The sequence below is a fragment of the Tupaia chinensis genome, unplaced genomic scaffold (assembly GCF_000334495.1).
Source record: "Tupaia chinensis unplaced genomic scaffold, TupChi_1.0 Scaffold000350_1, whole genome shotgun sequence".
Lineage (NCBI taxonomy): Eukaryota > Metazoa > Chordata > Mammalia > Scandentia > Tupaiidae > Tupaia > Tupaia belangeri.
The window spans coordinates 5,321,479-5,333,736 of record NW_006159844.1 but is presented as its reverse complement, the minus strand read 5'-3'; the positions used below and the strand labels follow the sequence as shown (position 1 = coordinate 5,333,736).

The 12,258-nt window shown below is 43.1% G+C and overlaps 1 pseudogene; it reads left to right on the top strand.

Moving 5' to 3' along the window:
* Positions 1–4,473: 4,473 nt before the first annotated feature.
* LOC102495044 (60S ribosomal protein L31 pseudogene) lies at positions 4,474–4,861 on the top strand (annotated as a pseudogene).
* Positions 4,862–12,258: the final 7,397 nt, after the last annotated feature.

The following is a 12,258-nucleotide window of genomic DNA, read 5'->3' as shown; positions in this document are numbered from 1 at the left end:
CAGCCCAGCTTCTCGCCCATAGAAGGGGCTCAGTAAATGTTGATGAGTTACTTAGGAGAAGTTATTGACAATGCCTTCTTGATTTTTACCTCTAATGCCCACTTCCTCTTTGAGTGAATTCCTCTCCTGCTCCTTGGTACTTTATGTGGCTAGCCCAGTTGGCTAGTCTGACCAAAGACTAGTTTCACCAGTTTACAAGAAATAATATCTTCTCAATGTCACCTTCTGTAATTATACCTCTTAATACTCCTGCTTCTTCCCATGTCTTAAATGAATTAAAGATTTCTTTATTCAACATTGACTATGTACTAGCTTTATGATGACTAGAATAAAACTCACTATGTACTTGTAAGATATTATGCCATAGTTTTTAGTTTTTGGAATGTTTTAATGCCTAGGTCAGCCGTTGTGGTTCACTTTCATATTTTTGGTATTTTTTAGTTTTGCTACAGGGCATGTGTGCTCACTAGATAGTCAGGGAAAGTGAGAGATCAAGGGAATGGCCACGCCACAGTCCCTTCTCCTTCATCCTCCTCTCAGGATTTTGGACATGCACGCACACGTGTCTGGCATGATTTATAAGCTGTTGGATCTGGGATTCAAATTATGAAGTTGGCCATGTGGGATCTGGCCACCTTAACCATTATGCCTCTGGGTGGCCCTGTGGTTGATTTTTTGAAACCTAACCTTTGTTTTACCACTGTGTATGAAATGTATTTTGAGTGAAGTTTGGGTATCTCAGCTGAGGTTCATCAAGTCACTTCAGCCAGTGAAAAATAAAACTGGAGCAATTTCTTGCTTTCCTATTAATAACTGGATTCTCAGGTACTAGTTCCTAACTTAGTGACTAAAAATGTTTGTTAAAATGATCAGAATCTGGGACCAGCAGTTGGCATAATGGCTATGCTGCTGGATTCCCATATAGTCGACCATGGTTCGAGTCCTGGACCTGGTGGCTTAAACTCAATGCCAGGCACCTGGGCATGCATGCCCAAGATCCCAAGAGGAGAATGGAGGAGAAAGGATTGCAGCGTGGCCATCACCCCTGGGAGGTGATTTCTCGCTTTCTGTCTCTCTCTGTCTCTCTTTCTAGTGAGCACACGTGCCCTATAGCAAAAAACTCTCCCCCCAAAAATATCAGAAACCTTCTTCATTTGAATTTGCTCTCTCAAAGACAACTGGGTTCATTCTGAGCATCAGAGATGACTTAATTTTGTGGTAAGAAAATAGGAATCAGAGGAAGCCAGTTAGGAAACCTCAAGGAAGAAGAGGTCTCTAGGCTGAGAGTAAGTCTGTTGAATCTTATTTCCTCTCTGTTCTTGACGCACTCTCTTGGTGCCTGGCCAACTTCTGCACCTCTCTTTCCCCCAGCTGATCAGGGAGCGGAGATGGGGCAGGGGTGGGGCAACAGAGTGAATAAAGTCTAAATAAAATTCATAAAGATTCTGAGATGGGAAGGAAGCACCGTGGGTGTGAAAATCTCCGTGAACTGATTGATACTTGCTGTCCCACCCCCTCCACATTCATGGGTGAGGCTGCATATGTGTGGGACATGGTAAGAACTGGCTGCTTTCCAAATTAAGAAAGCAGACTGAGTTTCACTTCTAAATAATAGCAGAGTGCAGTGCAGATGTGTGCGGAAATTGAGTTCCTTCTTTACCAGGGATAGATCAAAGCAAAACAGCAACAATCCAGGCCTTGTTCACCAGCGCCCCCTCCTTTCACAGAGATGCTGAGTTCAAGTCTACTTGGAGATGGCTTGTTTTCTCTGTAGTAGTTAATATTTTTTTCACTTTTAAAGGTACTTTTAACATAACATCTTTTTTTAATTTTTTTTAAAGTCTAGTTTTGGGATCAGCAGATAGTATATTAGTTACATTGCTGGACTACCACGTAGTCAACCATGGTTTGAGTCCCAGACCTGGCAGCTTGAAACTCACGCCAGGCATGTGTGCTTTCATGCCCAAAATCCCAAGAGGAGAATGTGGCATGGCCATCCCCCCTGGGTGGGGGGGCATTTTGTGGAGAGCAGCCAGTCTGAAAACATGTGGCCTAAAGACACATGAAAATAAGCACTTCCCTAAGCTACTCTAGCAGGGCTATTGAGAAGCATCTACATACGAAAGCAGTACCTGCCTGTTGTCAATGGTTGTCTTCCTGTTATTATTAATGCCCAATACCTTGATAATGCCCACTATCAGGCTAAAGGAAGTCACAAGCAAGCGTTTATCAAATTGTCCCCCAAAAAGATCAGAGAAATTATATGGCACCAGTCATTTTTCACATCCTCAAATAATTTAACATCCAAAAACAACTGGCTTTGCATTCTAATTTCTCCTCTTTTATTCTCTTTACATTCCACTTCCTCTTCGCCATTCCTTTTACGTCCCATTTTCCCTTTCCCCCATTCTCTACCCTTTAAAAGAATAAACTTGAGGCTGGTTCTAGTCGCAATTTCTCCATCAGAGAAGTTGTGTCCACCCAATCCTCGCCTTTCTATACCTGAGTTATCTTTGTTATTGCGTCTATTTCTAATCCACAGCCTTCCCCACTCAAAGAAACTTGTTCACGCCGAGCTGGTCCCAGCAAAGTGGCGCCCAACGTAGGGCCTAATATCACATGGAAACACAGATAGGCTTCATTTTCTATTCCCTGGTTAAGGGCTAAGTTCTTATCTTACTAAACGCCATGTGATTCAGCATGTCTGCATTCAGTGGGAATCTACACTGCCACCTTTTACCTTTGCCTTGTGGGTAACCCCTACCTCCCACTTACTTCCACCCCCAGGGGAGAATGTGGGCCTTGCCAAACAGAGGCCCCCCCCAGGAGATTTTCCAAGACTCACGAGATGTCAAGTCATCTCTAAAATTTTTCAGAAAACCAGAAAGTCATTTCAAAAAGCCTACATTGGTGGCCCCACAGAGAGGAAGATCGAACTTTCCACACAGACACAGGAAGTCTGCCCCACAGGCTTGTGTTCAAACTGCAGGAGTACTGGTACCTAGACTTGGGTGAAAGCTCCCCGACTCGGGGGAAGTCAAAAACCTCTCAAAAAAAAAAAATGGGGACAAAATTGTCTAAAAAAATGTGTGTTCACATGTTGTCTTATATGTTAAAAGCTAGGGGCAATAAAGTTAATATCAAGCAGTTACATCAGTTCCTGATTTTTGTGCAAAAAACATGCCCTTAGTTCCCAGAACAAGGAACAGTTTATAAGGAAACTTGGGACAGGGTTGGAGAACAAATCAAAAACAAATACAACAGAGGGTCCTAACAAAATTCCCATCTTTGCTTTCTCCCTGTAGAATTTGATTAAGGAGTGCTTGAAACAAAACCCTCCAGAAAAAAAACGGAGTTGGTTCAGTAACTCCACCAAATAACACTCCAGAGGGCTATGCCTCCCTCTTACCTAAAAAATCAGAATCTGTAACTAAAAAAAGGATACAAAGGTAATACCTGGTTAAAAAATAATAATAATAACAGTCTTATACAGTTCGACAGATTTAAGACTACAAATTCCAAAGGGGTTGCAGGGTGAAAAAGAAACAAAACTACTGCCCTTAGGCCTAGTGCCCCGCCCCCCAGCCCCGTGGCCTACTGTTTCCCAGTCAAAACCTACTTCTTGCATATCAAATGGCACTAGGACAAAAAATAAATAAAATAAACCTCCCACTTCAACACCCCTCCAGAAAACTTTGCATTGCGTGGCAGACAGAGGAGATTTAAATTGTGCCCTGGTATAAAGGCTCCTAATCCTAACAATCAAAATCAAAATCAACATCAACATAAGCCAATATACTTTAAAACACTAAAAAAGTTTAAAAGGGCCTTAACACAATATAGCCCCCGGGACACCTTATGCAATTGCAGTGTTAGAGACAGCTACACAATCTGCGTTTACCCCCTAATAATTGGCAAGTGCTAAGCAAGGCATGCTTATCAAAAAAAAAAAAAATAGACCTCATGTAGATCTTTTGTAAAAGTAAAACTGGTTTAAAAATCCCCAAAAACAGGCAAGTAAAAATCAACAAAATAAAATACCCATCACATTTAAAATGTTAACTAAAACAAAAGAGCAAGCCAACAGTGGCACACAAATTAAATATACTCCACAAACATATCAACAAATTAACATAATATGCTTAAAATTGCTAAAAAAAAAAAAAGAACTTCCTGGTCAAAATCAAGAGACAAATATTTAAATCTATATGACAGAGACCTAGTAAGTTATATCAAAATTTTATTTCCCGCTTGTCACAGGCCATATCGCAAATAGTCTCTAATCAAGAGGCAAGACAAATTTTGTTAAAACAATTGGCCTTTAAAAATACTAATGCGTTTTATAAAACAGCTATTGCTCAAAAAAAAAAAAAAAAGCAGAGACAGTAAATAATTTCATTAAACTATATCAAGACATTAAAAAACCACAAATCCCCCTTCTCCCACAATCCTCTGCATTCTTTCTTTCCAGCTTAGGCCTGGCAGAATGGCTCTCGCAAAGAAGGGCGGCAAGAAGAAGGGCCGTTCTGCCATCAACGAGGTGGTGACCCGGGAATACACCATCAACATTCACAAGCGCATCCATGGCGTGGGCCTCAAGAAACGTGCCCCTCGGGCACTCAAAGAAATCTGGAAATTTGCCATGAGAGAGATGGGGACTCCAGATGTGCTCATTGATACCAGGCTCAACAAAGCTGTCTGGGCCAAAGGAATAAGGAAGGTCCCATATCGAATTCATGTGCAGTTGTCCAGAAAATGAAACGAGGATGAAGATTCACCCAACAAGCTCTACACTCCGGTGACCTATGTACCTGTTACTACATTCAAAAATCTACAAACAGTCAATGTGGATGAGAACTAACTGCTGATTTTCAAATAAAGTTATAAAACCAAAAAATAAAAAACCCACAAATCCAAGGAATGGCTATAACAGCTACATTTAAAAAAAGTTATACAACAACAACAACAAAAATTATTTAACAGACCAAGACATATGGCCCGTGACTGTCAATACCCTAAACAATCAAAGAAATACACTACCAAAAAACCTAAAGACCCTACAGCTGCACCCATGGAGGTCCCCAAAATATATACTAAATGCCAGGAAAAAAAAGGCATCTTGCCAATAAATAAAAATCCAAAACAGACATAGATGGAAGGCCATTAGGGCCCCCGGGAAACGGGACACAGGGCCAGCCCTGGCCCCATCAAACAGTAGGGGCACTCTCAATGTTCTCTCAGGGGACCCAAGACAGTCAATCAGAGGGTTATTTCATGCTTTCTCTCTCTCTGTCTTTCCAGCAAGTGCATGCGCCCTATAGCAAAAAAAAAAAAAGAAAAAAATCTATTCAGAAAAGCAGTTTCAAAATAAAACAAGAGAAACATTAAAAGTTGTAAAACTTTTTTTTTTTTGCCATAGAGCAAGACAGTAAGAGAGAAAGTGAGAAACCACCCCCCAGGGGTATGGCCAAGATGTAATTCCACTCTCCTCCTGGGATTTTGGGCAGTCAGGCATGTGTTTCAAGACACTGGTCAGACACTGGAACCACAGTGGGCCGAGTGGGAGTCCAGCACATTAACCACTGTGCCACCTGCTGGCCCCAAAAGTTGTAAAATCTTAATACTAAAGTTATTAATAGCTAAAAATAAATTGTGAACTGAAAAACTGAAGATTTTGGCTCTACAAGGGGATTTTATGGATAGTTGAATTTAAATGCCCCTTGGGTTGAGCTGATACAAGTTTATTTCCTTTTAAATCAAAGGGTAGCATTTTTCATTTAGGAGAATGGCTGAGAGAATCCCAGTATAGAAGTACTGACTGAAAAGGAGGGGATGGTGCAGAGGGAAACAGTGCTAGTGGTGACAGACACTACTGCACCGGCCCGGCCCTTGGTAGTGGAGGGCGAGAGAACCACACTAGGCACTGTGGACAAAGGGGCTGAGAGGGGTTGCTCTATTGGAATCTGGTCTGATAAGGCGTTGGAAGGGCTTGCAAGTCAAAGCATAACCAAGTTGCCTCATGGAGGTCATAGAAGTCACACTCCATCCTCCATTTGTTCCTCTCTTTACCCATAAATTGTAGAACTAGAGTACAGAGAAATCATCCTTTTCTTTTCCCCCAAGACTCCCCCAGAATGACCAAACTTCTTGGTAGCTTTGGGGGGCCCCCGCCAAAGCTACCAATTTTGCAGGAAGAACTGCAAAATTGAGAATTATTTAAAAAGCAAAAAGACAAAAAAACAAAAAACAACAACAACAACAAAAAAAAATAGAGCCAGGTTCTGACCTCAGGGAGAAGCTCTGGAGGATGAAAGTAGGTTTAGGGGGAACCAGCAGTTAGCGTAATGGCTATGTTGCTGGACTCCCATGTAGTCGACCGCGGTTTGCATCCCGGACCCGGTGGCTTAAAACTCACGCCGGGCACATGTGCGTATGTGCCCAAGATCCTGAGAGGAGAATGGAGGAGAAGGGATTGCGGCGTGGCCATCCCCCCTGGGGGGTGATTTCTCACTTTCTGTCTCTATGTCTCTGTCTGTCTGGTGAGCGCACGCACTCTATAGCGAAAAACCTCTCCAAAAAAAAAAAAAGAAAGTAGGTTTAGGGAGCTGGGCAGACTCGATCTCCATCTCCGTTTTCGCCCAGAGCTGCTGTATCTCTAGCTCTGCTCTTAGGGTCTCTTAAAATGAGGAAATCCCAGGTCTCCTGAGATATTCTATTACTAGTGTTCACGACCAAGTCACAGGGCATTGTGTTTCAGCACCTGCTAATATCACATGGAAACACAGATAGGCTTCATTTTCTATTCCCTGGTTACGGGCTAAGTTCTTATCTTACTAAACGCCATGTGATTCAGCATGTCTGCATTCAGTGGGAATCTACACTGCCACCTTTTACCTTTGCCTTGTGGGTAACCCCTACCTCCCACTTACTTCCACCCCCAGGGGAGAATGTGGGCCTTGCCAAACAGAGGCCCCCCCCAGGAGATTTTCCAAGACTCACGAGATGTCAAGTCATCTCTAAAATTTTTCAGAAAACCAGAAAGTCATTTCAAAAAGCCTACATTGGTGGCCCCACAGAGAGGAAGATCGAACTTTCCACACAGACACAGGAAGTCTGCCCCACAGGCTTGTGTTCAAACTGCAGGAGTACTGGTACCTAGACTTGGGTGAAAGCTCCCCGACTCGGGGGAAGTCCACCTGGAGGAGTAGCTTAGCTGTTGTTTGGTGCCCAATGGCACGTATTCACAAAGTCTGCTTCCAGGGGATTTCCCTCTGCAATGGAATCAGCTAGGGGTGTGTCTTTCTGAAAGATTTCCCAGAGGAATTCATTTGTCTCTGTGAGAAAATCTCAGATATGTAATAGAAAATCTCTGACCTTTTAGGTTTTTAAGATTTGGCTTTCTCATTTAATCATGAATCTTTTCAAGTAAAGAAAGAGAAACATCATTTTAAAAACCAAAAATATAGACAGTGAAAATGCAAATTCAATGAATGATTTGAGTGCTTACTTTATGCCAGGCACTGTTTGGTACTGAGGCTACACTAGTAAGAAAAGCAGATGTGGTCCCCTCCGTTCTCCTCTCGGGATCTTGGGCACGCACGCACACACGCCTGGCGTGAATTTTAAGCCACCGGGTCCGGGACACGAACCACAGTCGACTACGTGGGAGTCCAGCGACATAGCCATTACACCAACTGCTGGTTCCCGAGAAAGTACCTTTTAATGAGGCATGGTCACATTGCAATCCCTTCTCCATTTCTCCATCTCATTGGAATTTGGGACACATACATGCAAATGATGTGTTCTTCAACCTGCCAGGACCAGGACTTGAACTAGATGGTTAGCCATGTGGGATATGGCTTCCTTAACCACCAGGCCACAGGCAGCCCAAAGAGCCTGATATTCTAATTCTAGCCTTTATTTATGTTTGTATTGAAAATGAAATTGACTCCTTCCAGAAGATATCCATAGGAATATTAAAATACACATATATGCCATCCATGATTCTTTGCCTCTTTGAAAGCGCAGCTTAAATGCAACCTCGAGAGGGGATCAAGATTTGTTTGAATGTATGAAACAATTCTCAAAACCTGCAGTATGTATGATTTGAAATATCCCATAACTGTAAAGCAGTGAATATCCAGACTCATGTTTACATGGGAAGCAAAGGCAGCTATGAAAACTCTCTTCACTTGTTCCCTTTTTTTCTACAGTTTTCAGTTCAAATTCACAATCATTTATAGAACTTTTATGAGCTAAGGTCCAACCAGAAGTAGTAGAAGAAGAAACAGAGATGACAAGTACCCAGATTCTGCCTTGCTGATCTTTGGTGAAGTCCAGACATATAACTCTTTTTTTTTTTTTTGGAGAGGTTTTTTCACTATAGGGCGCGTGTGCTCGCCAGACAGACAGAGAGAGACATAGAGCCAGAAAGCGAGAAATCACCCCCCAGGGGGGATGGCCACGCCGCAATCCCTTCTCCTCCATTCTCCTCTCAGGATCTTGGGCACGCACATACATGTGCCCGGCGTGAATTTTAAGCCACCGGGTTCGGGACGCGAACCGCGGCCGTCTATGTGGGAGTCCAGCAACATAGCCATTACGCTAACTGCTGGTTCCCCAGACATATAACTCTTTAAGTTAAACTATATACTTGCCAATTTTGAACTACAAAATGTCCATTTCTTTGGTTCAGGCTAATAAAAGAATAAAATTGTATGCATTAACTAGGTACATAGGGGGAAAACAGACAGACTGGCAGATCTCAGCTTCTTAGAAGAGAATATGGGGATGGAGTGATCCTCATAGTATGAGAGAAGGATGGTGAAGAGCTTGAAGAGTGATCAAGCAGTGCTGCTCAGCAATGCTAGGGAGTGCAGCCTGGAAATGGAAATAGGATGAAGTGGAAGAGAAAGTTGAAAAGATAATCAGAGATCAACTTGTAGACTGCTTTGAAAACTAACCTGGAACTAGCTTTTAGATAGCTTTCAGTACATAGGAGGGAGCCCAAAGGAATCTAGAAAGAGAAGCAATCCAGTGAGATCTTGTTTTTAAAAATGATTCTGAAAGTATGGATAGATCAACAAAGGGAGATTCCACTATGCCAGAGTAAACTGTAAAAAAGGTCTCAGTTTGGGGGACCAGCAGTTAGCGTAATGGCTATGTCACTGGGCTCCCACGTAGTCGACCGTGGTTCGTGTCCCGGACCCGGTGGCTTAAAACTCATGCCAGGCGAGTGTGTGTGTGTGCCCAAGATCCCGAGAGGAGAATGGAGGAGAATGGAGGAGAAGGGATTGCGGCATGACCGTCCCCCCTGGGGGGTGATTTCTCGCTTTCTGTCTCTCTGTCTCTCTCTGTCTGGCGAGCACACGCGCCCTATAGCGAAAAAAAAAATCTCAAAAAAAAAAAAATCTAGGTTTGGGCAGAGGGTAGTGGGAATGAAAAGCAGGCACAGGCCCATTCTCTTTCAGCTCTCCTTTCTTTCAGGGTTTTAAGCATGCACACATGCCCAGCATGTTTCTCCAGTACCCCCAGGTCTGGTACTGGAACCTCACAAGTCAGCCATGTGCGATCCAGGTACCTTAACTATCAGATCAGAGAGCTGGCCCATTCCTGATCTTTTGAGTAATTATGTTTTCTCAAAACAGGCAGTTTTAAAGCTGAAAAATAGGCACTTTTATAGCCCCCTGTAGCCTCATAGTTAAGGGAGCTGGAACTCACATGGCGGACCCCAGTTTGAACCCCAGCCTAAGTGACTTGAAAAACATGTCAGGTGCATGTATGTGCATGTGTGCATCCCTCAAATCCCAACATGATGGAGACATGGAGGAGAAGGGATTGCTATGTGACCACATTCCATTGAGGGTGCTTTCTCCCTTTCTCTGTTTCTGTTTCTCTCTGGCCAGCACACACACCTTCTGGCAAAAACAAACAAAAAGAATGCAGGAGAGTGATTCCATATGTATAATAAACAGCATTCAGTAACTGACTAAATAGGAAGGTGACACTAATAACCTCCATTTAATGAGTGTTATTATATGTTACGGTGCGTTACTTTGTTTAGCATTTTCTTGCCTACTCATTTAATCTTCACCACACCCCCCCCATAAACTGAATCTTGGCTACACCACAATCCCCTTCCTCTGGTCCTCCAGCCTACCAGGATCCTAGGCATGCACACACTAGACTAGCATGAATGAATCTTATCCAAACTTGACAGATAGGGAAATTATTTGGAAAGGATGCATAATTTCACAAATCTAATAACTGTCACAAGTAGAATTTAAATTAAGGTTTAACTCATGCTTTAAGAGATTCATTCAATGAATATTTACTGAGCACTTAGTATGTGCTAGGCACTATTTAAGTTGCCTGAGAATGTACCAGTGAATGCAATAAAGAGCCTTTCTCTCATGGAGCTTGGATTGGAGCAGGGGGCAATAAATAATAAATTGATATAACAACAAAAAAGGGGGTGCCGAAGAGGGGAGATCAGGAGTGCATGGAGGCAGAATGGAGAAATATTAGGGAATTTAAGACTGCTGCAAGATTTTGGTTCAGAATACTTGGAAAGCGTGGTATTCAGGACATGGATTGACTTGAGAAGGCAGAGATGAAGTGAAGATGCTGGGTTTAAACATGCTGGGTTTGGAGGTGCCATGTGTCTCAATATTAAAATATCTCATACAAAATTAAGAATTTCAGTTCCTGAAGAGGATCTACCTTGAGACTATGGGGTGAAATGTGCTCATCATCGAGCAGTACTACAGAGAACTCTTTTCTCTCTGACTGCTCAGGTAAACTGTAGGAACTGAAGTACACCACGCTCTCTTGGAGTCAGAGAAAACAATTACTTGAAAGATCAGGTTTGGGGCAGCTCCATGATCTGAGGGTTAAGGCACCTGGATCCCACATGACTCCAGGGGCTGGAGAAACATGCTGGGCGTGTGTGCATGCTCAAAATCCTGGAAGAAGGGAGAGATGGAAGAGAATGAATTGTGGCATGAGCACTCTATGGGTGTGCTTTCTCCTCTCCCTGTTTGGTGAGCACATACACACTCTAGCCAAAAAAAAAAAAAAAGTCAGGAGATGGTCCTGACAATATGGGCCTAAACAGAACCAAGGGACAGCTTTTTATCAGTACACTTGGGATCAGACAGAGCTGTAAAGTACCCCATATACCAGACACTGCGTTCACTATTTTCTTAACCATGTTTTAGTTTTAGATTTTTTTCAAGTTAATAATATAGACATTTATTTTTTAAAAACACTTGAGAAACTGGAAATTCCTTATGAAGTTCTTATAATCTTTTCCCTTTAAAATGGAAAGTGAGTGTAGGTGGAAATATATTAAGAATCCCTACTTAGTATTACAGCAGTCATAAAGAAGCCACATACCCTGGCTTTCCTTGTGCACAAAACATCTTTATCTAGGGGTGAACGCTAACTTGGCAATTTTTGCATTTTCTATTCACTAAATGGGAGCGCATATTGGGATAAAGTCAAAATAGGCAGTTTTATAGCTGAAATGTCACCTGCTGTTTTCCTGGAGCTACCTTGCCAGATTGGAATTATGAGTCAATCCATCCAACACTAGCCTGCTATAAACCCCCATCCCTTCGGATCTTGTTTATTATCACTCAAGCCTGTATAATCTCATGATTTCCCCATTACCGGCATTTACAACCTCAGCTTCAATTTTAAGATTAAAAATTGTCGGGGCTGCTGGTCAAAGGAAGATCTCGCCTGGCGAGAAAAATATTCTGTACTACCCCGTGGCTACTTGAACCGCACCTTTCAGTGCCTGAATTTAACGGTTGCTGCTCCTGCAGCTGCAATCTCTCCCCGTGGCAGGAAGGAAAGTACTGGGTAGAGGAGACTAGGAAGAGAGCAAACCAGCAATCTAACCAGACACAGGCTAGATAAAAGCTGCCAAAACTAACGAGAGTCTTGTCAACTACACGGTACATTCAGGTCACGCTGATAGGCAAATCGCTACCCCGGACCCACAGAAAGCTTTTGCTTTCTTGCTCTAGTCAAATAATTCTCTGGATGAAGTCCTTGAACGGCCATGATCCTAGTCCCGTAATCTCCGGTTGCGCAGACGCTGTGCCCGCGCACGCGCACATCCAAGACCTCCTGCCCTGGCTCCCCCGCCCCCAGCAGGGGCGGGGCCCCAGAGCTCTCTTCCCGCTGGAACCGACCCTAGAGCCGTGAGTTTGGCGGCGGAGCGGAAGAAGCTTGGCTGGTGCCCCGGAA